Here is a 22,308-nt window from a genome sequence, read left to right as displayed (position 1 = left end):
CTGTTAAATTTATATGGAAACACAAGAGGCCACGAATAGCCAAGGCAATACTCAGTCAAAAGAACAATGCAGGAGGTATCACGATATCTGACTTCAAACTATATTACAAAGCAATAACAATAAAAACAGCATGGTACTGGCACAAAAACAGACATGAAGACCAGTGGAACAGAATAGAGGATCCAGCAATGAAGCCACACAACTATAACCAACTTGTCTTTGACAAAGGAGCTAAAAATATATGATGGAGAAATAGCAGCCACTTCAACAAAAACTGCTGGGAAAACTGGTTAGCAGTCTGCAAAAAACTGAAACTAGATCCATGCATATCACCCTATACCAAGATTAACTCAAAATGAATCAAGGATCTTAATATCAGACCACAAACTCTAAAGTTGATACAGGAAAGAGTAGGAAATACTCTGGAGTTAGTAGGTATAGGTAAGAACTTTCTCAATGAAACCCCAGCAGCACAGCAACTAAGTGATAGCATAGATAAATGGGACCTCATAAAACTAAAAAGCTTCTGTTCATCAAAAGAAATGGTCTCTAAACTGAAGAGAACACACACAGAGTGGGAGAAAATATTTGCCAACTATACATCAGACAAAGGACTGATAACCAGAATATATAGGGAACTTAAAAAACTAAATTCTCCCAAAACTAATGAACCAATAAAGAAATGGGCAAGTGAACTAAACAGAACTTTCTCAAAAGAAGAAATTCAAATGGCCAAAAAACACATGAAAAAATGCTCACCATCTCTAGCAATAAAGGAAATGCAAATTAAAACCACGCTAAGATTCCACCTCACCCCTGTTAGAATAGCCATCATCAGCAACACCACCACCAACAGGTGTTGGCGAGGATGTGGGGAAAAAGGAACCCTCTTATACTTTGGTGGCACAACCACTCTGGAAAAAAATTTGGAGGCTACTTAAAAAGCTAGACATTGATCTACCATTTGATCCAGCAATACCACTCTTGGGGATATACCCAAAAGAATGTGACACAGGTTACTCCAGAGGCACCTGCACACCCATGTTTATTGCAGCACTTTTCACAATAGCCAAGTTATGGAAACAGCCAAGATGCCCCACTACTGATGAATGGATCAAGAAAATGTGGTATCTATACACAATGGAATTTTATGCAGCCATGAAGAAGAACGAAATGTTATCATTTGCTGGTAAATGAATGGAATTGGAGAACATCATTCTGAGTGAGGTTATCCTGGCCCAAAAGACCAAAAGTCGTATGTTCTCCCTCATATGTGGACATTAGATCAAGGGCAAACACAACAATGGAACTGGACTTTGAGCACGATAAAAGGGAGAACACACAAAGGAGGGGAGAGGTTAGGTAAGACACCTAAAAAATTAGCTAGCAGTTGTTGCCCTTAACGCAGAGAAACTAAAGCAGATACCTTACAAGCCACTGAGACCAATAGGAAAAGGGGACCAGGAACTAGAGAAAAGGTAAGATCAAAAAGAATTAACTTAGAAGGTAACACACATGCACAGGAAATCAATGTGAGTCAATGTCCTGTATAGCTATCCTTATCTCAACCAGCAAAATCCCTTGTTACTTCCCATTATGGCTTATACTCTCTCTACAACAAAATTAGAAATAAGGGCAAAATAGTTTCTGCTGGGTATTGAGGGGGTGGGGGGAAGAGGGAGAGGGCAGAGTGGGTGGTATGGGAGGGGGTGGGGGCAGCAGGGGGGAGAAATGACCCAATCCTTGTATGCACATATGAATAATAAAATAAATAAATAAATAAATAAACCTCTAAACCACAAAAGAGCTGTGGGGGGGGGGGGCTCAAGTGGTAGAGCTCCCATCTAGCAAGCATGAAGCCCTGAGTTCAAAATTCAGTACTGAAAAAAAAACACTAGTCTGTGAGCTGAACCAGTAGCCCCTCCTTCTCTAGTTTATTTATTTTGAAGCCCTCACCCAGCACTTTTGGAAAACATTTCTTTGTCTCTTCCTCCTTTTGCTGTTTCTTTTTGAATGGTAGTTATAATAATCAACCTCACGTACCTAATCAACAATAAATATATGTAAGCTGAATTATTACCTATAGCAATAGTTAAAATTTAAACACAGTGACTACCAGGCCTAAGAGTGCAGCTCAGTGGGAGAGCCTTTACACAGCATGCATCAGGCCCTGAGGTTAACCCTGGCACTACAAACAAAATGAAAAAAGAAACAAAATTAGTAGGTGCTAAGTACTATGACAAACTTGTTAACAAATCCCTTCATTTGATATTTAAACCCACTGAAAAGGACTGGGGCGTGGCTCTATGTGCACTCAAGAGGCCCTGGGGATCATCCCCAACTCTGCCCCCCCACAAATGACATCACTACAGCTGGAAAAATTAAGAATTTGGGAATTTCACAAAGTCCCAAAGAGCAAGTCCTCTGTCCCAAGAACCTTATCCTGGACCCTACATTCTTCATCATTCTGCAAGGGCAATTACTTTCCTTTATGCTCTCCCCCACGAAGGTCTCCTGTAGATGAGTCAATGAAGAAGCAGCTCAGCACTTAGTATTCACCAGAAAATGTGTTCTACTCTCTGTCAAGCAGCACACAGGGAGCATGTGTAGCTCTGCCTCTACTGCCACTCTGTCATAAGCTTTATTTAAGCCACCAGCTGTCATCATTTTTCTCCTAGTGAGATCACACCAAGAGCTCTGCTTCCTGTCAAGTGAAGCTTCGCCTCACCTCTGCTGAGAGGTGCAGGCCGTGGTGGACTTATGTAACATTGCACCTACAGCCTCAGCCCACGCGAGGATTATGCAACCATGGAGGGTTCCTTACAGTGTTTTCTGGAAATAGTGAGCCTCTTCTGAACATGTCTCCAAAGAGTTTGGACTAAAGAGGGTTTTGTGACCTGAGCTGATGTCTTTCTGTCTATAAGTGATTTTGCCTCACAGAACTTCCCTGGCTTTAAGTCAACTGAAAGTCTTATTAGTCTACAAATAAGACTCTGTCCTTCATAATTGTTCAGTTTCATTCCATTCTGATGTCACTCCAAAAACCAAAGATGGGTTTATCAGCATCCCCTTTTCTCTTTACTCTTCACTGTATACCACAAAAATATTTTTCTAATTTGATCAAGAGTGAAAGAATCAGCTAATGGAATATTTAAAATTTTTGGTTTATTGCTTTGAATGCTGGAGACACTTTGTGCCAGACCATGGGATCCTTCCCTGAATGATAATCCATCTTTCTGGTGAATCTCTGGGCCACATTTCTAGGGGAGAAAGAGGAGGGACCAGGTTCTGTATTTCTTCATTTTCAAATATTTAATACTTAAGAGGGTTCTGGCCTTAAACTTGTCCAGACATACCAGATGGACAGAGGAAGTGGCTACCAGCCTTCTAGAAGGAGTGCATCCTATGGGTTAAGAGTGGAGAAGCACCAGGGAGGCTCAAGGACTGGTGGGTCTCCCAGAATCAGAGAGAGGGATTCACATCCTCATGTGGTGCCACAAGTTGTGACATGCTCCAGTCTCATAGAGCCCCAGCATCTAAGCCCCATCACCTTATAACACAGGTGTAAACAGAAGTCCCAGGAGATGGGCAGCTGTTGGCATCAGCAACCAGATATGTCAGCATCAAGGAAATTCAGACAGCCGAAGGCAAGAGATGAGGGAAGCCACAGGTGCAGGAGAAGCACTAGTCTGTGTAGTATAGGAAGAACGTGGTGGGGAAGTCCTTAAGAGTAATAGGGTAGAGGCAGGAATAGTCTCACTCATTACTACAGTTGGGCATTATTTTTACTTGTAGGCTAGGGTAGCCTAGGAATCTCAGCTTTGTAACAATATATTCCCTAGGCATATTTTCAAAGATCTTTAAGAATCTGTAGATTTCTAATGACAGAAATTGTGGTGGAGGCTTGTGATTTTGTGCTACACATACATGCTTCATAAAAAATTTTACTGTCTGTTGAGTTGTCAAATCTCTTTACACAGGCAATATACATGAATACAAACTTATTTTAAGAGCAGCACATGCTGCCTACTGAGTCAGAAGCATCATAACAGAGTAGAGGTGCACCTGTCTGGAGTAATAGAGCATCTCATCAGGTCAAGAGCTTCCCTAGGGCACCTCTCATCTATGCCCTGTGAAACTCTTCCTTCCTCCAGGACCAGGTCTTCTAGGACCTTTTTAAATGAAAAAGCCCAGTGGAATATCAGATCACAGTGAAGTCCACAAGGCTACTGAGTTCGATTTACTAATGTTTTACTCAATGCAAGAAAAGCAAAGATGGGGAGTGGGTGGGGTCTTGGGAGGACACAATGACATAAGCATGCAGGGTAAACCACCCAAAAATAGCTCCTTCCCACACTCCCAGATTAGAAATCAAGCCAAGGCAACAAACATTCTCAAATGCAGGCAGCGCTGGAGGATTACGTTTATCCAGTTAACCACTTGAGCATCACATGCCCCTTTGCCAGAATTCAATGCTCTTCATCTTGAATGTTGAATGATCCAAAAATCTCATAGGGTAAACAGGGGTGGCACGTCATGCCTTGCTCACCATCAGTATTAGAGAGAGCTGCAACCAGTCAATACAATCATGGACCTCTGCAGGCCTGTGCAGAAGTGGCAGCTGTGCAAAGCATACTACTTTTTGCTATGGTCACCCTTTTAAGGCCAAAGACACCTGATCTCTTTTATTTGCGTAATGAATGAAAACACTAAAGTGATTCTGAGAAGGAGGAGCATTTCTGATTCTTGGTGGCTCTATGCCTCTCCCTGAACCCTACTGCAACTGACCCTTTCCCTAAAGAAGAGAAGATAGCAAGCATGCCCTTGCTTGGAGGCTTATCTATACCCGAAGTGGTGGTGACTTGACTTCATTGCCACTAGGGAAAAAATGGGAGCAGGAATTTACCATTTTCAACAAGGGCCAAGGACCAAGGGCAATGCCAAGGCATCACAGCCAGATGGCAAGAGCTTGTCAAGCTGCAGTGTAATTGATAAAAAGAAGACACATTACACTACATTAGTTTTTAGGAACTAAAACAGAGAAGCAATGACAACAAGAAGTTACTAACTTATATGTTAACTTCCCATCACTACGACAAAATACCTAAGAGAATCTATTTTTAAAGAGGAAGGATTTATTTTGGCTCATGGTTTCAGAAATTTCAGTCCATGGTTGTTTGGCCCTGTTGTGTTGGGCTTGTGGTGGCACAGCACATCATGTTGGGAGCACATGACAAAGGAGGTGGCTCACCTCAAGGTAAGCCACCTTGCTTCTCTTGGGAAGCAAAGAGAGACAGGAAAGATCCTTTTTGAGGCATGCCCTGAATGACCTAATTTCTTCCCATTAGACCCCATTTCTTTTTTTTTTAATTTTTATTTTATTCATATGTTCATACAATGTTTGGGTCATTTCTCCCTCTTCCCCCTCACCCCCTCCCTTACCCCTCCCCCCACTCCATCCTTTACCCCACTCTTACCCTTCACTACCAGGCAGAAACTATTCTGCCCTGATCTCTAATTCTGTTGAAGAGAGAGTATAAGCAATAATAGGAAGGACCAAGTGTTTTTGTTAGTTGAGATAAGACTAGCTATACAGGGAGTTGACATGCATTGATTTCATGTACATGTTTGTTACCTTCTAAGTTAATTCTTCTTGAACTAACCTTTTCTCTAGTTCCTGGTCCCCTTCTCCTATTGGCCTCAGTTGCTTTCAAGTATCTGCTTTAGTTTCTTGCGTTGAGGGCAACAAATGCTATCTAGTTTTTTGGGTGTCTTTCCTATCCTCATACCTTCCTTGTGTGTTCTCACTTTATCATGTGCTCAAAGTCCAATTCACTTGTTGTGTTTGCCCTTGATCTAATGTCCGCATATGAGGGAGAACATACGATATTTGGTCTTTTGGGCCAGGCTAACCTCACTCAGAATGATGTTCTCCAATTCCATTCATTTACCAGCAAATGATAACATTTCGTTCTTCTTCATGGCTGCATAAAATTCCATTGTGTATAAATATCACATTTTCTTAATTCATTCGTCATCTTGGGTGTCTTGGGCATCTTGGCTGTTTTCATAACTTGGCTATTGTGAATAGTGCTGCAATAAACATAGGTGTGCAGGTGACTCTGGAGTAACCTGTGTCACATTCTTTTGGGTATAGCCCCAAGAGTGGTATTGCTGGATCAAATGGTAGATCAATGTCTAGCTTTTTAAGTAGCCTCCAAATTTTTTTTCACAGTGGTTGTACTAGTTTACATTCCCACCAAAGTGTAAGAGGGTTCCTTTTTCCCCGCATCCTCTCCAACACCTGTTGGTGGTGGTGTTGCTGATGATGGCTATTCTAACAGGGGTGAGGTGGAATCTTAGCGTGGTTTTAATTTGCATTTCCTTTATTGCTAGAGATGGTGAGCATTTTTTCATGTGTTTTTTGGCCATTTGAATTTCTTCTTTTGAGAAAGTTCTGTTTAGTTCACTTGCCCATTTCTTTATTGGTTCATTAGTTTTGGGAGAATTTAGGTTTTCATGTTCCCTACATATTCTGTTATCAGTCCTTTGTCTGATGTGTAGCTGGCAAGTATTTTCTCCCACTCTGTGTGTGTTCTCTTCAGTTTAGAGACCATTTCTTTTGTTGAGCAGAAGCTTTTTAGTTCTATGAAGTCCCATTTATCTATGCTATCTCTTAGTTGCTGTGCTGCTGGGGTTCCATTGAGAAAGTTCTTGCCTATACCTATTAATTCCAGTTTATTTCCTACTCTTTCCTTTACCAAATTTAGAGTTTGGGGTCTGATATTAAGGTCATTGATCCATTTTGAGTTAATACTGGTACAGGGTGATAAACATGGATCTAGTTTCAGTTTTTTGCAGACTGCTAACCAGTTTTTCCAGTTTTTGTTGAAGAGGCTGTCTTTTCTCCATTGCACATTTTTAGCACCTTTGTCAAAGACAAGTTGGTTATAGTTGTGTGGCTTCATATCCAGGTCTAGGCCCCATTTCTTAAAAGTTCCACATCCTCCCAATAATGCTACAGGTTGGGGACCAAGCCTTCTTGTATATCAGCCTTGGGGGAGCATTCTAGATCCAAACTATATTTTGTGTTTACAAGTGATTAGCAGTAATACAATTTTGTAAGAACCTTTCTACCTCAAGTTGTCTTTAGTTCTTTAACATGCAACAGTGATCATGGTCTAACTCCAAGGACACCTACAGTGTGCCTCCCCCACCAAAAAAAAATCTAAGGCAAAATGAAAATGTGGGTAAAGTGTCCTCTGAAATACTAAAATGCAAAGTCTTTTCCTTTTTCTCCATAAGATTTCTCTCACCTTATCATGCTGTTTTTCACTTGTTACTTACTGTATTCCTAAGTCAACAAAAATGAAAAAAAAATTAAATCCTTAACATGTATTTCACTGCTTAATTTCTTATAGTGCAATGTGAGTTTTAATGGCAAAAACGACTTTTAGAAAAACCAGAGCATTTATGAGTCCACAAATTTTTGGTAAAGATGTATGCATATTTTCTCTGCATTGAGGGCAACAAAGGTTAGATCAAGCAAAATTAGCCTAGAAGGTAACACACATGCACAGGAAATCAATGTGAGTCAACTCCCTGTATAGCTATCCTTATCTCACCTAACAAAAACCCTTGTTCCTTCCTATTATTGTTTATACTCTCTCTTCAACAAAACTAGAGAAAATAGCAAAGTAGTTTCTGCTGCATATTGAGGGGGTGGGGGAAGAGAGAAGGGGTGGGGTGGGTGGTTAGGGATGGGGTGGGGGGAGGGGGGAGAAATGACCCAAATATTGTATGCACATATGAATAACAAAAGATGTATGCATATAATGACATGTGCATAAATAGAACCTAGAAAGGAGCATGCTTACGTATCAAGCCAATACTAATTAAAACACAAAGAAAAGAAATCAAATGGAGCCATAACACCTGGCATGAATCAATGCAGCTTCTCTAGTCCTTTCCTACTTTGTCTATGCTGAGACTCCACTGATTGTAAGATATGGCATCTACCTTCGTTGGCATTAAAGCACAGGAGTAAGGGTAAAAGATGTATTAAAACCAAACATACCTGCAAGCTAGATAGGCCCTAAGCTGCCAATTTTCAATCTCTGAGAGGACAAAATACTGAAGACAAAATGTCCCACTTTGGAGGTAATTGTTCCTCTCTCTCTAAGTCAAATCCGATCACCTCCAAAAAGAAAAACATGCCAGAGGGTTGAATGTAACCAAAGTCATCCATCCATACCTTCTCATTTCCTGTCATATCCTTAGACTTGCTTGAACAATGATCCTCTACAAAGGACTGATACCCCAGCTACATAAAAATATTAGGTTTAAACAACTTCTAAGGAAGCATGTGCTGTTTACTAAAGAAGAAAAAAAAAAAGATTCTTACCAATGTCCAGACAGCTTACTGTGCTCCTCATACACTCTGTTACCTCAGTTTCTATTCCTTATCTCAAGTTCACACTTGTTTTGATTTTTTTAAGTATACTTTGCTTAGTATTTACCATGTTACGGTTTTCAAGCTATTTACTAAGAATGGAGAGATCACAGATCTTAGCAGTCCTGGGTCCCAGACTTAGGTATAAGGTAATAAGGTGAGAACAAGACCTCTGACTGCACACAGAAATGCAGTGTGTGATGGGGAGATCACCAGGCTGGAAGTAGCATCTTTAAGAATTAGTTGGATGAGTGGAATACCTGCTGGCTTTCAATCCTGGTATGTTTAAAATATCTTATGACTTTAAGAAGAAATGACAGCCAGCTTCACACATATTTGGTAATGTGGAAGAAGTCAGCTCAGTGGTTTCAGATGAGTGAAGCCCTTAGGTGTGGCTCACACTAAATCCTGCCCCATTTCAGACCTGTGTTTCCAGGACTCTGTGCTCAGGCTGCCACAGCATCCCATACTTGAGAGTTTCTGCCTTCTGCTTGGATGGGGTGCTGTTCCAGCTCCTGGGGGTGTGTACCCATTCCCAGCAGAGTGTCAGGGTCCAGCATGTGGCACATACTTGAGAGTCATTGGCACAGAAGCCATGGAGTGGGAGAGCTGCTGGTGCCTTTCAGGCAGCTCCATGCCAGCTTCCCTCCTGGTAACTTCCTGACGCATGCATCCTAGGTGACTCAACCACCACAGCCAATTAGGGGGACAAGTAGCATCAGTCCACCAGTTCTCAGAGGCAAAACTGCTCAGGCTTTCTTTGTGTGAGTTTTCAGGCTCAGCTCTTTGTCTAGTCTCACAGCGGTGTTTCTGCTTGTGACCATCATGGCTGATGTACTCCTCTGAGATCTCATAAAATGTTTTTATGACCGTCAGTGCAGCCCTGGGCTGCTCATGGATGCAGTACTCACTGGCAGGAGGTGCTGATGTTACCCCTTCTTTTCAAACAAAATCTACATGAAGGGGAGGTTTTGTTAGCATAGGGCCCAGAGGGAGGTCACCCCATTCCTCCCCTAGCTTCTTGAATATCCTAATACTTTTGGTTTAGAATCTTCTTCTCAGAGGTGGTGTAGACACTTTCAGAGGTAGTCAAGCCCAGAGATACCAGGATGAAGATTCTTAGATATAAGCATGTAGGGCTCACCACCTACGTTATTGGGTTCCCCCCAGGGACACTGAGAACATACTGAAAGCAGAGACACACAGGGCTTTAGCTGTAGGGTGGGCAGTCTATATTTTTGCACAGGCTGCTAGTTGTTGCCTTTAACAATTCACTGTCCTACACAGGATCCAGGATCCAAGCTAAAAGGCACTAGAAAGTTAGATCTAAAAACTGGGAAAAGGGAACAGCTTTTAGGATGCATGCTTGGATAACTGTGGCATGAGCCTGACTATGCAGTTCACACAGCTCTAGCAGATAACTGTGGTAGCAACACAGACAGTGGGGAAACAAACAGAAGCAAAGGTTGACAACAAAGAGAGTGCCCAGAGCAACAGCAAAAAATTTTAGTGTTGCCCAAAAGAACTGGTGAGCCATTTGTACCCTGCCAAGGAAAAAGAGGGCCTATGAGCGTGGAGGTGCCAGGGATGATTCTGGGGAGGGATATAATGGACATTTTTACTACCTGGTTATTGTCTTATCTTGGGCTGCTACAGGCAATACTTCACATCTCTTCCTGGATGCTTTAGGTTCTCATCTGACTATAGCTACTAGAAACATCCAATGCTCACCTTGCTTCCATTTGTTGAAGCCAACACATCTGTCACTAGTGGGGACAGGGAGGAATGGAGACAAGGATGGTTAAACAGCACAGAAGTGTACCTTGCTAGGGGAAATAGCTCTTTATGTTCTATAGCACAGTGATGTAATTATGGTTGACAAAGATTTGTTGTATATATCAAAATAATTAATAGAATTTTGGATGTTCCAAACACAAAGTAGTGATAAGTATTTGAGGAGATGGACATGGCAATTATCCTAATCTGATTATTACATATTATACACATTATTGAAGTATCACACTATACCCCATAAATGAGTATAAATGTGCCCATTAAAAATATAAAAATGATGTAAAAAAGAATTAGAAATTAATATATTTTTAATAAACCAGAACACTTATGATTCCATAATTTTTGTTGAAGAGGTAAGAGGTATACATACAGTTGTGCATGCTTAAAATAGAATCTAGAGGGAAACATGCATACATGTCAAGCCATTACTAATTAAAACTAACATTTATTGAAGGAAAAAAAAAAGAAATGAATTGAATGGAGCCATGACAGCTAGGATGAATAATTGCAGCTTCTCTAGTTCTTACCAACTTTGTCTATGTTCTGAGACTCCACTGATGACAGGATACACCATCTAATTTATGTTGGTGTTAGAGGTAGGAAGTAGGTTCAGTGTCTGCAAATAAATATACCAAACATAACATATCCCTCTTTCTCTTGAGGTCGACTCTTCTTATGCATTGTGACTGTCTTTAATCACATTTAATCACATTAAATTCTCAGCTGACTCCATGATGTACCATAGGAATCATTACTAGGCACTCATGTCCACCCCTTCACCTTTCTACTCACCTCCTTTACTACTGCAGGACCCTGGCTCTATGGATTGATTGCTCAAGAAGCTGATTGTATTCAGAGAAAAAACACCATAATAGAGAAATAACTCATTTAATTAGGCTCCTTCCCCTCGAGGGAACCTTGGGCACTTCTCAGTGATCTTACATTTCCCTAGAAGATTCACTGGCCCATCCTCCATTTTATATCCTTTGTAATCTCCTATGAACCCTGTACTCCTTCCCTGTTCCTCATCCTCACTGGAATAATGGGTAATTGCATGTGTCAACTTGACTGGGCTAAGTGATGCCCAGATATCCTGCAGAATAATATTTCTGGGTGTGTCTATGAGGGTGCTTCTTGAAGAGGTTAGCATTTAAATTAGCAGCCTGAGTAAAGAAGAACTTCCCTCACATTATCCAAATCATTAGGGTGTGAATACAACAGAATGTTGAAGGAAGGGCAAATACTGACTCTGCTTGAGCTGGGACATCCAGCTTCTCCTGCCTATGGACATTAATGCTCCTGGGTATTTTTCCACTGCTGTGACAAGAATACCTGAAAGCTCCTTTAAAAGGAGGAAAGGTTTATTTTGACTTACAATTTCAATCCATGATTGCTTGATTACGTTGCTTTGCTTTGAGCAGTGGTGGAACATGGCGGAAACACATGGCAGAGGAAAACTGCTTCTTTCATGGTGAATAGAAGCAGAGTCCTGGTATCCACTCCAAGTACATGCCACAGTGTCCTAATTTCTATGACCTACCTTCTTAGGTTTCCACCAACTCCCAATATATCAGCTGTGGACCAAGTCTTCAATACAGTGTCCTCTGGGAGGCATTTAAAATCCAAACGGTGATAGCCTTTTAGACTGAAACTGTGACTTACTTTACCATATCCTCAAATTGCTTCGTGATCAGGCTTTGGACTTCTACTGAATCCTACAGTGATTTTCTGCTCTCCAGCTTACAGGTGGGAGATCTTGGGACTTTTTAACCATCAACACTACATGAGACAATTTCCATAGTTAATGAGTCTGATTCTCATTCCCACTCCACCCCTCTATAGACACAGACACAGTAATATGTTGGTATATGAGAGGGATTGTTTCCAAGACCTCTGTGGATATCAAACTCTGCAGATGTTCTAGTTTTTTTTTTTTACATAAAATGACGTGGTATTTGCTTAGAATCTATGCATACCCTCCCTTTTACTTTAAATCATCTCTGGGTTGCTTATAATGCTTAATTTAATAGAAATGCTATGCAAATAATTATTATGCTATATTGTTGGGGGAGAAATGACAAGAAAACTACATATTCAGTACAGAAAAAAAAACTTTTAAAAGTACTTTTTGGTCCACAGTTGTTTGAATCCATGAATGTGGAACCCAAGGATACCTCGGCCCAATTGGACTGTGACTATATGTCTGCTTCTCACTCTCCTGATTTTCTGGGTAATTCTGGTCACTATTTCAGATGCTCAGCTTAGGATGGGGTTGTGCACCAATAAACACATCCTTAAGATGAATATATGAACAGCAGACAATGCACTTACCATACCTGACCCCCAAACATCTGGGCTTTGTGACACCATGCACTGTGAGGCTGGCTACAGCTGTGTCTCACTGTCACTGTTCAGCATCCCGAAAGAGTGTCATATAGCATGTCACCAGCCTGGGAAAAGACCCACATTCAAAACTCAAAGATCCTTCTCAATTGAATGCATGTTGCTTTCAAATTACTATTAAGTTAAAAAAATCTGTGAGTCAAATCATCAAGTAAAGGACTGTCAGTATAATCAGAAAAGCCTTTCTTCATCTCCCCTAAGCCAAGGTGGACCAGTGTGTGTGGCTATGATCCTATCTCTCATCTTGGTACAGAGGATCAGAGGTCCCCGCTCTGAAGGCCAGAGGCAAAGTTCCTCTGACTCCCCCTTCCCTCTCCTTCATCACATTCTCACCTTCTACTGGATCACTCTTGTCAACAAATCAACATGCTAGAGACGATTCCTTCTTAAATGCCATTTCAGAACCCCAGCCTCTGGTATTTTGGCTTCTTTTCCTTCCTCCCATCCAGAACCAAACTTCCTGAGAGTGTTCTCCATGCCTGCTGCCTCCACCCCTGGCATCCATTTCTCTGCAGGGACCTGTCCAGGCAAGCTTTTGACCTCAACCCAATTGCCTCACCAAGATGATCAGGTCCTGCCTGTGGGCAAAGCCAATGCCCAGTGCTTGGTCTTCTTCCATAAATCCTCTTTAAATTGCATCTGTTTACAATGACAAAAATACAAAAAGAAGTAAAAACTCTCATTGAAAACATTCAGGTTTTTAGGAAAACTATATTGAACTTCTAGATTTTTTTATAATCTGATAACATTTTGAAATATTTTCAAATGATTTTAGACTTACAGACAAGTTGCAAAAACAGCACAGAAAGTTCTTGGATAACTGTCACCCAAACTTCCTCTACTGTTTAGCTTAACAATGGCACTACTATACAAACCAGGAAAGTGAGGTTAGTGCAATGTTATTAATTAAACTAAGTAATTTATTAAAAGTCACCAGTTTTCCCACTAATGTCCTTTTTCTATTCCACGATCCAATCCAGGCTCTACATGACATTATTTTTCATCTCTCCATAGTCTCTCCAATTTGGGACAGTCCTTTGGTTGTGTTTTTAATGGAATGTTCCTCAGTTCCGGTTTCCCCAGAATTTTCTCATGTGTAGATGAAGGTGTTTTTGGCAAGAATATCATACAGGTTGAGCATTATTAATCTGAAAATCCAGAGTGAAAATTTTTAACTGCCAACATGACCTCACAAGTGGTAAATTCTATACCATGAAACATTGCTTCATGCAAAAGAGCCTTTAAAATGCTGTTTAAAGTTATCTTCAGGTTATGTGTATAAGCTTTATATGAAATATGAGTGAATTCAGTGTTTAGACTTGGGACCCATTTCCAAGATATCTCATTATGTATAAGCTGATATTCCCAATTTTTTTTTTAAAGTGTGAAATCTGAAACCCTTCAGATCAAAAGCACTTTGGATAAGGACCCTTCATCCTATACACGTGTAAAAAAATTTTTAAGATGACCATGTACTTGGAATCAATATTCTTAAGTATTTTCAACAAATATTTCACTTAAACTCCTGAAAATTCCTCCACAAAATGATTTTCCTTCTACTTTATGGATCAAGGAAGTAGGAAGTTAAATAATTTCCCAAGTCCCATAATTATTAAGAACAAGTTCAGGCTGTCACCCCAGTTCTGACTCAGTAGGCCATGTACTTTTTACAAGCAGTGGTTATATGTTTAGTTAGGGCAGGTGGCTGAGAACCCAAGGATACATCTATAGATGAAGGACTGAGAAATTTGTGACAAAGTCTAGAGCATTGTTAAATCAAGGGATCAATGAGATCTCCAGTAATGAAGGGAGGTCTTCAAGACCAGGTGAAACATCACCTACCAGCTCTCACCCCACTCTGAGTTGATCATAAAGTAAAAATAAAACTCTAAATGAAATTGTTCAGGCCACCCTCATTCTTAGGACCCAACTCTCTTCATTTAACCTTGAGTTTCATTTGTGTCTAGTTTTATTTCAACCTAGGTGTTATTACCTAGAAAGATGCTATTGGATCAGAAAATTTTGAATTATTAGATATACTATGGCTAAATAGAATGCATTATCAAATAAGAAGTACTAGAATAACAGGACAATGAAGAGTCTATCGTGAAAGCCATCAATCTGGTTCCATACTTAAAAGTTAATTACAGTTTGCATGCTACAAATATCCTGTTAATAAGTCTCAGATCTTGTTCCTAATTGGAGAGCTAAGTTGCCCTGTCCAGCAGTGCTCCTTATGGAACAATTAATAGTCTTATTTTCTCTTACATGCCAGACACGTTATTAAATCCTTATGGTCCTTTAGATTCATATGGCAAATGATTTAAAATTCTATTAAATATTAATCTATATTTATAACTGTACTTGATTTTCAGTCACAGAATACTTTTGAACAAGCAACTGTTTCCATATAGAAAAATACATTAAACTTGTCAGGGGAAAAATGCATTGCAAGCAGTATAGGGTGACTGGCTGGAGGTCTGTGCTAAGAACAGCTATCAGTGATCAGTGATAACTGGAGTAAGAAAACATGTGTTTCCCCAGCATGTAGGAGGGGCCCAGTATTGTTTAACAGCTTTATCAATGACCTGAATGAGATGGAATTAAAAGCATACTAACTACCTTAGTAGCAGCTGATACGGAGCCACGTGGAGACAAATAGGACTCTGAAATAGAGGGTTATAATTCACATTGACCTTGGCAAATGGGGCTGCCATAAAGGAATAACATACACTAACTAGGTTCTGTGCAGAGACAACATCCCAATGGAAAGAGAAGGGAGAAAATGTTTTCTGCTCCTCAGCAGTTTGCCAACTGATAGGACGCAAAGGGAAAGAACACAGGCAAAGACAGAAGTCCAAAGAGGAAGTGATGTGTGTGCACATCGCTTGACTGCTTGACCGTGCTCAGAGATTCATGACATGTTTGCATTGTGTACAGGGAAGTAGGTCAAGGTGTGGGTGACCTGACAGCAAAAATCAGGACTCAAGGTGAGTCTGGTGGTATGCTTGATTGAGCAGCAAGGTGGCCATCAACAAAAGGGCATACTTTTATCAATACCAATGGAAAGTAAACAACAAAGTGAACAAAAATAAATTGATTTTCTAAAGTCATAGAAAGTCCGTGCCAATGTAAATAGTAAGTAAGTTATAAACATAGAAAAAGCTAAGCTAAGTATAAGTGGTGTAGAAAAAGCTCTACATAGGAATTGGACTTGTGAGAGAATCCAAACGTCTGTGTTGGGAGACAGAGAAGTTTGTTTTGCATTGCTCTGAGATAGTCATTATTATATGCATTGCATTTCCTCTGAAAGCTAAGCAAACAAGAAAATAAAGAAGTAAATGCACACATGCATAGGTGAATAAGGTTGTGTAAGATGGGATTCCTTTCTGTACTTTTTAATTGGAATATAATTCACACGTCATAAAATTCAACCATTTAACATCTTTCTTAGCCTATGCATGGGGCAGAAGACAGCAACCAAAACTAATAAGGGAAATTTTTAGCACAGAAAGCAGAAAAACTTTGAACACAGTGGAGACTGTATATTTTTGGGTAGACTTCCTAATCTGGTGGATTTCCTAATTTGGGTGGATTTCCTCCTATCTGCTATAGGAGGTAATGAAATTCTTTTCTCAGTAAATTACTTTGAAATGAAGATCAATTATGGCTTTTCTGGCAAAGTGTAAATGTAGATTACATTACCTAAGAATATATCTTAAGATATAGTCTGTGTGTCCTTTGGTTCTGATGTTCCTCTGTTCTCTGACAGCATCCTATTGAAACATGTAAACTCATAGAGAGGAACAATACAGAAGAAGGACACTGGCATTTGGGCCAGTGTGCAATGCAAATGTTTTCCCAGAGTCTGACAAGCTGTTGGATTTTTTAAATCAGCTGTCACAATGAACCAAGATGGCAATGATTGTGCAATGCAAAATATCAATTCTCCTGCCAGTGGGGCTACAAGTGAGCTGTTTTCAAACTCAAATGAACCAGGTCAATAAATGAAACTTTCAGAAGATCTCCATCACTTGTCATATTGGGCTTGCAGCCCTGGTGACTCATCCTGCCATCTCTGACCAAGCAGAGGCAGCCTTCTCACCTTTGGAAAAAGACCTCTTGCTCGGTTGTATGATGATCACCTGAGAATACTCTTCTCCCACTTTCTATAGAGGGAAACAAATAAAATGTGCACAGTAGCTGTGAGGAGTATTGCACAGATGGTGCCAATTGATCCACAAAGTTCTTTTGTTTGCAGGTACCCTGCCATCTGACAGGTGCTGATGATCCAATAGTCTCTGATATACATGTTGGTTACCGTCCTCTGTGAAGGGACACAGGGAGACTGCAAATGTCTCAGGGGAGAGTATGGCTCATTTGAGGAGGGCTGGGCTCCAACCAGAGGGATTAAACAGTTCTTCAATGTGACATCACCTAAGGTGACCAGAGCCATGGTACCTTTTTGCCTATTTTGGATGTATAGGCCCTTTCCATGCTTTAACTATTTAGATGGACCTACAAAATGGTGTTGCCACGTATGAGGCTGACAAATGGGATTTCCAGAATTTGCATTTCTCCCATTACATTTGCAAATTTCAATCCTTAAGTCCCCTCTCCCTTTACTGCTTTGTGTACCTAGTGAGTAGGAAAGATGAAAATATGCACCTAATGAAATCGCAGCACTGAAATCAGCAAAGATGAATTTTAGAAAGCCCCAATTATTCACCTATCCGCAAATAAAGGTGGGAATTATTAGAAAAGGGGGCTCAGAAAGCCTTGTTATAGGATTTAGGCTGCTTCTAAAAGACAGCTGTGTGCAATACATCAACGCTGAGCTTTGGAAATTGGGGCACACTTTCATCCATGGCGAAAGTGTTTTTATCTCATTAATACAAGTCAATCGTGCTTATTAGAAAATTTTTAAAGAATATTAGGCTATTCTTTTTCAGCTTAACTTTTTCTCATTGATACACGTCTAATATCTAACGTAATATATAACCAAGTTCTAACAAATAACTACAAATTGGAAATGGTTGTATTACGCTATTATGACCTCAGCAGTAAATTTCCATTATGGAGTTAGCATAAACCAAGCTCAAATATTACGGTAGTTTCAAAATGTCATCACCCTGGTATGGTGTTCATTTAATATGCCTTTTTTGCAATATCAAATTTTTTCATTGAATTGTTTTCATGACATCATATCCCTTATGCCTCTCTTATAACTTGGAAGGGCATGATCCTACTGGTAACACACATATGCTTAATGACGTAAAAGAGTTCAAAACTGTGAATGCTTACTACTTTTGATGGTATGATATGTAGTGTTTTAAAACTTTTAAAGTCATTGCATTGTTTCACACATATATATGTACATATATATATACAGTATGTGTATATTATAAATCAATTTTAAAAATTACTTGAAAATATCAACTAAAATTTAGCTTTCATTTTTTCAGTAATGAAACTAAGGTCATAACTATATTAAAGGGCCATTGGCAAGTGACAAGATTAAGTTAATAACCATAGTTCATTCGTTCATTTATTTCCTAATGATTTGGAAGTTCATTCATTTGGTCATTCACATAGTATGCTTCCACAGTGAAGCTATTACTCAAAAATAAATAAATAAAACCATAAAGTAGCCCCTCACTTCAAGCAGTAAGGCTGTGAGTCACAGGCCCTCACAATTCACACAGATCCCATCCACAATATAGTCTAATGAGAATGACAGTCTTGGACTGGGAATGTTGCTCAGCGGTAAAGTGTTTGCCTAGACATGACCCTGGATTTGACCCTCAGTATTGCAAAAAAGAAAGAGAAGAAAAGAAAAGGGAAAAGAAGTCAATCTTATGGATCCGTTCTTAAAGATTATGTGAATTGTTCATATTGACTTGATGATTATACTCGTATATGAAAGAGTAATAAAAATATGCAGATTATTTAAAAATCCTTATTTTATGCTAAATACATCTGAGACAGATATTTTGCTTGTAGCCTGTTGATCAGATGCAAAAGACTCTGAGTGTCCAGGATAATTTGAAAAATAAAAAATTTTAAATTTGGCTTGAAAAATGAAATTATGATGAAAACCCTGGTGATATTCCTTTACATGAATTATTGTAGTATGTGAATGAAAAATTTTCCCCAAAATATCATGAACTGAAAAAGTAGGGGAATCTTTTTGACGGCAAAAGGTACAAAGAAGAAAGAAACCATGCAAGTGATTGTATTGACTTCTACCTTGTCTCTATTTCTGGAGCTTCTACCCATAGCTCCTTGTTTCCCATCTCAGATGATGTCACTGATGGGCAGGCCAGTCTTGATTTGGGAAGCCACCTCCCCTTAGGTAAGAAGAATTCAAATATTAGGACTGTTATTCATGGAGTACTTTGTTTGCAAATTCATTTTAAATATACTATCTAGAAATTTTTTGCTATTCCTATCACTAGTGGTCATGTCAATATAAAAAATTGTGCCACTATGAATGTTTAAATTCAGCTTTTTTATGATGGTGGGATCAAATCCAAGGTCACATGCATGCCATGCAAATGCTCTACCATGTGAGCTACACCTTCAGATCCCAAATTCAGCTTTTATTCTACATGTGTATTTGTGAATGAGCACAGGGTGCAAATGATCTCTCTCTTCCTTTCAATGAAAGGAAATTGGAGTCAATAACAGGACATGAGATCTCCGGCTTCCCTGGTCCAAGATATAGTAATTAAACTCCATCTACTTCTCTTTCTCATGTGCCATTTTCTTTTCCAAAGAAAAGAGGAATTGATTTTATTGATAGAAGTAGTTACTAATTAGCCAATCAGTTTCCATTGACGAAATGTAAAAAAAAATAACAATCTTCATTGTCATGCTTCTTGCTTCAGCCATGACCACTGAGCTACATTTCCTTTCCACTATCCTCTGACCATCAGCCTGTACACTGCAGTATGCTCAGGTCAGTGGTCTCCATGTCAGATTCCTAAGTTGGGTTTTCCAGAAGCACACAGGGTCAAAGGATCTGATGTTCCCAATACACACAATACAGCCTGTCCAGTAGCAGAGCTGCTCAGGTTTCAACTCCATGTGATGATCACCCCTTCCAAGGCTGGCAGTGTCTTGTGAAAGCAAGTGTTGAATTTCAGTCCACAAGGAAGAACTTATGGGATTCCTGGTGTCAAGTTTGTTGTCATCTTTCCCTTGGGGAAACTTCAAAACTCAGGGACCCATCCACCAATTCCCTGTTCCTAGTGAATCTTTCCCTCATGTGGAGCAGCCCCAGGTCTGCATGAAACATGTGGAATGTATATCAAGCTCTACTTCAGGTCGTTTTGTAGCTAGATATAGCTTTCTGTATAGACTGACTGTACGGATTCAAAGTAGAGTGCTACAGGAACAAATCAAGCCACAATTATGTTTAAGTTGTAAAAAGACTAATACAAAGGAAGGCCATATTCTTTGTATACTGGCAAAAAACCTTGAACTTGAAGTTGGAAATCTGCTTTGATACACAGCTTGTTAATTATCAGGGATAGAAACTAGAACATATCACTCAAAACTTCTGATGTAACTTTTTAAATCTATAATGAGGATAGTATAATTATTATGAAGGAGCAAAATTTGTAGGCTGTAAATTTCCAAACTGATCTGAGGAGCCATTGTCTACAAGAGGTAGATCACCTCATATGTAATTTTAACTGAGTGCCAGGAGAGCCTAACAGAAAACTTACAGGAGTCATGCCAAGAAAAGATGGGCCACAACTCCAGCAGTCTCGGAGAATCCTAGCTCTAATTTGTGGGCACATGCAAATTTTAGGCTCATTTCTCCTTGCAACCATTGACATCAGGTTGGAAACAAGAAGAAGAAGCCATTTTGTCTAAATCCTGCCTTTTATGCTAAAATTTTATTGACTCCATAACTTTGGTCAAAAACGTGAATTGAGTGGCCCAAGATCACAGAACTAGTGAATATGAGATTGAAGAGAAATTGCAGGCAAGACATGGGGTGCTATTACTGTGAGATGATCTTAAGAACCTTGCAGTCACACCCTGAGAGTTCAGCAGGTAGAATCCCTGCATAATTGATGGGCCATGTGCCTATAGATCTGCCCCAAAGAATGAGTAGGTATGATGGGCAAAAATCTGGTTCCTATTAACATCTACAGAAAGGGGACTAGAAGCAGCTTGCAGGTCCTTCATAGAGTCTACAGAAAGGATATGTCAAGTCAGACATGGTCAGAAGCCTCAAATTTTGTGCCGAAGAAACACTGTTTGATCCTTAGACTCAGGGCACCCTTAGCATACACTGAGTCAACTCCACAACCTCTGTCATCTGCTTATGGTTTGTTTTCCATGCAGACTTTCCAACAGGAATAAGGAAACCTCCTATGGGTATGATTAAAATTACTTGTTGATATTGGTACAGCTAATATTTTATGAAGTTGGTATCTGATTTCTGCACTGGTCCCTTGTATATTTGGTCAACAGGAATCATTTTCTTTTAAACAAACCAGTATTGGGCCACACATTTCATGAAATTTTCCCCTTGAAGGCTGGAGATAAGACTCTGAATTGAGATGATTTGGTAATGGTAAAAGAACCTTGAGTGCACACACAATGGACCATCCACCTCTTTCACTGGCATCATGAGAACTATGGCACCAGATTGCAGTCTAGTCTCCTGCACTCCCAGGAATACCAGAGGTGGCGCTCTAGCACACTCTTCTCCCCCATTTCTCTTAGGCAGCACTAAGTCATCATGTCCTACCTTTCTCCTAAGCCTGGAGGTGGCTCACTTAGGGCAGGCACTGTACTAGGACACGCTTCTGCTTCTTAGCAAATGCCACAAGATGAGAACTGTTTGCCAGCCCTTCCACCTGCTGGACAGGAGTGACCTTAACATTCTTGAGCAGATTGTATGGGTATGGTCACTGGATTTTTACAAATTGAAGACTCGAGCCTGAGAAAATAGAAAGCAAAACAAATATGAAATTGGCAAGTGACTTTTGCGGGTGACATGTAAGTTTAGGTCACGAAGCAACATTTCTCAGCCTATTGGATGACACTGTGTCACTGGGTGAGATGTTATTTCTCTGAGTAGCACCACCAGGGAAATCCTACTTTGGACTCATTCCACCTGCACTGTGGTAAGTGACCATTTTCTGTGAAAGATCTGCTCTTCAGTTTCCAAGCTTGCCCTGCAAGGCAAGCTTCACTGAGCTGGAAAAGCCTGACAAAGGCAGTTTTTATCATCCCCTGCGGTTTCAGTTTGCTGCTATGCCTTTGGTATGGTTAATTTGGGGCCCAAATCCAGGATTTCCTAATTGAATTCAAACTTACTTTGCAAGGTCCCAAATCTATCAGATTTATACAAATTGAAGCAAATTGTACTGGAGCCACACATATGAGCATCAATTCCATCGCAAAGGACAAACTCCTTAAAAAAGAAAAAAATTATATATATATATATATATATATACACACACATATATGCATATATATATACATATATATATATATATGAGAGAGAGACAGACAGACAGAGAGAACAAGCTACCCATTACTGTTTTGTTATTTTGCTACTGGCTTAAACTAACATCTTGATCTCAAAGCACTGCTTCTTTGAGTTACTTAATTAAACCAGTTTCAGTTTATGA

The 22,308-nt window shown here is 39.8% G+C and overlaps 1 long non-coding RNA gene across 1 annotated transcript; it reads right to left on the bottom strand.

Annotated features, from left to right (window-relative positions):
• Positions 1 to 10,585: 10,585 nt before the first annotated feature.
• Positions 10,586 to 22,080, bottom strand: LOC141417398 (uncharacterized). Its single transcript, XR_012441940.1, has 3 exons — positions 21,420 to 22,080; positions 13,209 to 13,288; positions 10,586 to 12,696 (listed from the first exon to the last, which is right to left on the bottom strand). It is a non-coding gene; the product is annotated as an uncharacterized lncRNA (long non-coding RNA).
• Between the last annotated feature and the right edge of the window lie 228 nt (positions 22,081 to 22,308).

Source organism: Castor canadensis, chromosome 2 (genome assembly GCF_047511655.1).
Source record: "Castor canadensis chromosome 2, mCasCan1.hap1v2, whole genome shotgun sequence".
Lineage (NCBI taxonomy): Eukaryota > Metazoa > Chordata > Mammalia > Rodentia > Castoridae > Castor > Castor canadensis.
Note: the sequence above shows the minus strand (reverse complement) of the source record. Positions and strands in the feature narration are given on the sequence as shown.